Below are 5,529 nucleotides of genomic sequence, written 5' to 3'. Positions count from 1 at the left end.
TAAACATGCTCCATATGGTTTATTTTACAAGGAGATACGTTTTATATTGGTCGCTGTTTGAGCATTTGTTGTAAGTATTGTTTAATTACTTTAAAGAGTTCAACTTAATCATTATTCAAATAACTGTACATAAATGACTTGCAACAAATGATCGGATAATTGTTGACCAAGAAAGTCAGAAATCTTTAATAATATTTTTTTAAGTTAAGGGTCATTAATGTTTTGTGTTAGCTTGATTCTAAGTTAGCCCAAGGTATAATTTGTTTTACTGAGTTTTAGATTTCTATTTAACTCTTCTGGTAATGTCTTCTATAAAAATTAATTAAGTTTATAGTAGACAATACCACTTTTAGTAGCACACTTCACAATAGGCATGACCTCATAAATGGCATGTTACCAACAGGCTATCAGGTTTAACAATGTTCTGTCCTAAACTATGCTATTTTAATATTTTGAAAACCTTTCGCATGCGCCTTAGTTGTGAGCTCTGTCAGTCAGGGTAAACATATTAAATCCACCAAGAAAGTGCATATAATCACTCGGATTATAAATATTTATTGTTGAGAACTTAATGATTTTACTGTTCAGCGCATTTTGAGAGTATAAAAACTAGATACAATAATTAAATAATTTGGAATAAATATGATGATGCGAGCTCTTACTAGTTATTAATATAAATTAACTTTAAAAACACATATTCCAAAATGATTTATAATCGAAATTGTAATCGAAACCACAACAGTTGAACTTGCTTCAAGCATATTAATTTAAACGAATACAATTTAAAAAAAGCAACAGTGCACACGTTGTATTGTTTCGTTCGTGATCTACCTTGTTATCCTACTACTACTTATTACATTAACTGGTTTTACTACAAATATTTCAACACTTAGATAATGACAACTCATATCATAATAATTTATCTAAATAAAGATGATAAATGTACAGTTTTATTTCACATTTTGACATACCGGTTATTATAAGATAACATTACCGGGTGTGTATAAACATAGTCTGCTGAACTGTGTTTGGAACCAGTTTTGAACTCAATTTAATGACCATTTAATGACTTCTTAAGCGTTTTGTTCTGTAAACAATGTTATTTGAAAAATAAGCAAATACAATAGTTATGGTCAAAATCAACATTTTCTGTAATGAAGCATTAACCTAAAATATAATTGCTTTTTTTGCAAAAGCATCATTAAAATCCCACATCTTTCCTATATAGACATAGAAATTGAAATTGCAATTTTAACACTACTGTAGCACCGTTAATGTTCACCCCATTTTAATGGACATTTTGGACATGTCAGGGGCGCCGTTATCCTTTTTAGTATTATGTTTCTCTTAAATTTAAGAAAGTAGTTTTGATAAAAAAAGGTTTTTCATTTAGAAATCTATATTTGATATCAGGAAACGATTTTATGATATCATGAAATGAAAAAGGTATGTAAATCAAAAGTAAAAAATAACATGTATTGATATGCAGGATTTAGTCATGTCCTGTAGAAAATGTTATCGTTTAATACTATGAAAAAAGCCACCGTTTTTGCTTGTACTTTGTATATAATATATTGAAATATTTGCAGGCCAAGATGGAAGTTATATATTGAAAACTGCCGGCACAAACTGGGTATTCAGTACAGTGGGTATTCATATAGACCTGGTTAAAATATTGGTCTCTATCTGTGGAGCACGCCTCATTCAGGAAGTCACCAAGCTGTACGATTAACTCTATGTACGTACTATATAGATATTTTTTTTAATCAACATATAGCACAACGACAGTTAATTTTGCGTATATGAATTGTTTACTATAAGACTGAAATATAAACTTTGTGATATTAGATTTTGTTCATGATAATAGATGTATATACAGATTTTTTGTTGTTTTTTACTTCCTGTTATTAAGATATGTCAAATGATTTCTAACATAAGAACATACACACGTGTTTTTGTAATCAGCTATTCGGTTTAAATCAGTATGTAACTACTGTGCCCCCCCCTGTCATAATTGGTAACGAGAAGAACCTGTTAAGGAGCTAAAGATACTGATCTCTATAGACCCTTTCAGTTATTGCCGGTTTTTAATTATCTCCCTTGTGTGACGTCATGCGATGATAATCGAGTGTATCGAGTGTAAACGAGAACAGAAATCTTGTTAATATTTTTGTTTTCAACGATGTAAATGGACTTCACATATGCACGAAAAGATTTGTACTTACCTAATTGTAAATCATGTATTATATTCGGTTTATAATGCTGATGCAGCAGCGGTATTATTCATCAGAGAACGTGATCGGAAGACTAAATACTGAAAATCCCACAAAACAAAATAACTAAATAAGCCGTATTCTTTCTTTTAGTGAGACTTGTATAAATGATGTTTAAAAAATAATGAAACATATATTTATTTGATCACAATTATAAGTGGTGTGGATATTGTTGTAATTCATCAGCGATCGAACGTGTAAGAGATGCATTTAATCAATTGTAAAACAAAGCCTTAAAAAAGCGGAATACATAACAATTGTGAAATTTTATCATTTTCTTTTCCATTGAATGGATTTTCGTTTTTATTACATTGAATGACAATATTAATAAATGTAAGCATACATACGGAAAAGAACTCTGCACATTATGCAAATTGAACTGTCTTTGTATGTATATTAGAATCTCTTTACTAATGATAAGGAGTGATACAAATCTAGTATTTTATGATCAATAAATCTATATATTTAATTTATCTAACGCAAGTATTGTTTACCCTATTGTGATTGCTTGTTTTCATGATGGTGTTTCGTACACTGAAATAACGTACTTAAATCCATACACGTAATAGCGGAGTTTACATTGGCCGGTACCCGTTAAATACCTCAATTGCGTAGCAGTTAAATTGCACAATATTTTAAATTTATTTATAGTTATTGGCGTCGCACTGAAGTGCGGCGACTAGTATGTAATACGTTTTTTTTCGCTTTTTGGAGGAGAAGTTATTTTACGGATCAATGTCTATATTTTTGTAGTCAGAATATCTTGCATAGTGGTGATTTTTTTGTGTTAATTAGTGTAAATAAGTACCGCATTTGTGCCTATTACATTTACAACAACATTTATTGCCAATAATGCAAAGCTAATTGTTTTAATTAATAACTGATCACAGGGACTGGGAAATAATAAAAGATCACAGGGACTGGGCAAATATGCGAACCGGTGAAACTTTCTGGTTGTTTATATAGTTATATTGCCATTGCATTTAATGTGTGGGGATGTAGCTCAGTGGTAGAGCGCTCGCTTTGCATGTGATAGGCCCGGGGTTCAATCCCCCGCATCTCCAAATTTTTTTTCTACAATATTAAAAACAAATAAAATAAATCAAATAAATCTCACGACTGGTATATTACATTATTTGAAAAAAGTTGTTAAGGTTTCATACTTTCAGTATATTTGGTAATAAATTTTACTGGGTATGTCTACCGGGTAACTACCAGTTAACTATAAATAACGCCAGTTGATTGATCATCATCGACACGTGGTACACCCAGGAATGCAAAATTGTGCATGCGTAGTGAATTGTTTATATTTTATATATAAAATTATCAATCTACTTGCGTTATTTATAGTGTGTAAATCGTTGTGTCACATATTTGCGCGATGTATTTTCGATTTCACATCGCGAAATTTTATTACCGAATATACTGAAAGTATGAACTTTTTTCAAATAATGTAATATACCAGTCGTGATATTTTAATCAATATAAACTAACAATTGTAAAACATACGGTATTTTAGAACTTTTCTTTTTTCGTCATTCGTGGTTTGAAATTTGGCTAAAATGACTGCTTAATATGCCAAGGAGGGATGACATGGGGTATCATGAATTGTGTTTAATCACCAGACACTAGGCTGCAACATGTGGTATATGCAGTACCCAAGTATGGGTCCCTGTGTTTATGATACCTTGTTTTTTTGTAATTGTCTGGGCAGTATCCGATCATAACGAGATAATCGGGTTGTGATGAACAAAGGTGCAATAAAACACTGAGATAAAAAAGCTGCAGCAAAGAGTGTCAACATTGGTGTGAACAATTTACTCAAACAATTACATTATTCAAGAGAATTTATTTTATGTGTAACGAGGTACGTTTTTTTTCTCAGACAAAAACATTTTCAAATCAGGTACAATATGTTGCGTACATAAAAATTAATCTATTTATTTTTTTGTTTGTTTTCATCATTACTTGTTTTCGTTCGTTAAATTTAATTTATTCTAAAATAAGTTCAATTGATGAGAATTTTTAAACAAAAAAAATGGCCGCGAAGAAGTGCCAAGTATGGATATTTTTGTCATAACCACATACAGAGCTCTTACATTGTGTTCTACTCCCGAATTCGTTGTTAATAAAAACAAATAATAACAATAATATAATCGTTTCAAAAATGCATTTCCTTGCATGCAAATGTTTTATTCAGACATAACTAGTAAAATTGTTTTTGATATGTTGCATGATAATCATTACAAACGATGATTTTGTCAGCCTTCCCTTTATGCGCTTATATGAATTCGACCTCTTTTTGCCAACCAGTTGGCGGCGTCTAAACTTTGCAGGTGGGGTGAATTGACACTTCAATTCCCATTTTCAATGGCAAATGTCATGATCCCAAGTGGTTAAAATGCGCTTAAATCATATGCCAATGATCAATACCATTAAAATATAAACGTTCGGCGCTTATGCAATATTTGGTATTTTAATAAAATATTTACGTTTAAAGTTTAGTGGTAACAGTGCGGGATTTGACTTGCGACACATAGGGTTATTGAACGGAATGTTTAATGTATTTTCACGCTTCAATGTACTTAAATGAAATATGCGAAAAGCGATAGCTTTAAAAGGCGTCAATATAATACAAAATGAAATATTTGTGCAATTTACGCATATTCGGTATAGTGCAAGAGACGTTGATATTATCAGCGACAATGTTCAATTTCTCTCTGGCGGATTTTGTATCATCTCATTACGTCACATCCGGCTAAGGGACACAACTCTTACACTAGTAAATGCGAATAACTGAAAGGGTCTATTGTCAGGCCCATTTGCTGATCGTATGGGCGTATATTTTGGCAAACTGCGGTGCTCTTCTGTTGTTTTGCGAACAGCTTTAAACATTACTTCCTTAACTTGGACCTTTTTATCACATGCTTTAATGTTTCAAATGAATTCGCAACAATCGATGTTTGATTCTGAATATGATGTAACTCACTTACGGTAAAGTACAGTCTTGTACATGCGGTTTCGCTTACAGGCCCAAGAATGTGCTTGTTTTAACAATTATTTAACGTGGAATGTTAAGTTAATCCAATAGCTTACATTTCTGAACGACTGATTTCTAACTTTGCATTTTTGCATATTCTTGAATACAAAATAATGCAGTGAATTAAGCTATTTGGTTTTGATAGTTACTTCATTTGGTAAACAAGTCAATAAAGTTGTTTTGTTGTGATGCAGTGTGAGCACAATTTAGTAAAAT

General features: G+C 31.4%; 1 non-coding gene across 1 annotated transcript; it reads left to right on the top strand.

The window, feature by feature from the left end:
* Positions 1-3,265: 3,265 nt before the first annotated feature.
* On the top strand, positions 3,266-3,337 carry Trnaa-ugc (transfer RNA alanine (anticodon UGC)). The gene has a single exon. It is a non-coding gene; the product is annotated as a tRNA-Ala (tRNA).
* The last annotated feature ends 2,192 nt before the right edge of the window (positions 3,338-5,529 follow it).

The sequence above is a fragment of the Dreissena polymorpha genome, chromosome 8, assembly GCF_020536995.1.
Source record: "Dreissena polymorpha isolate Duluth1 chromosome 8, UMN_Dpol_1.0, whole genome shotgun sequence".
Lineage (NCBI taxonomy): Eukaryota > Metazoa > Mollusca > Bivalvia > Myida > Dreissenidae > Dreissena > Dreissena polymorpha.
The sequence above is the reverse complement of the archived record's forward strand: the minus strand, read 5'-3'. Positions and strand labels throughout refer to the sequence as shown.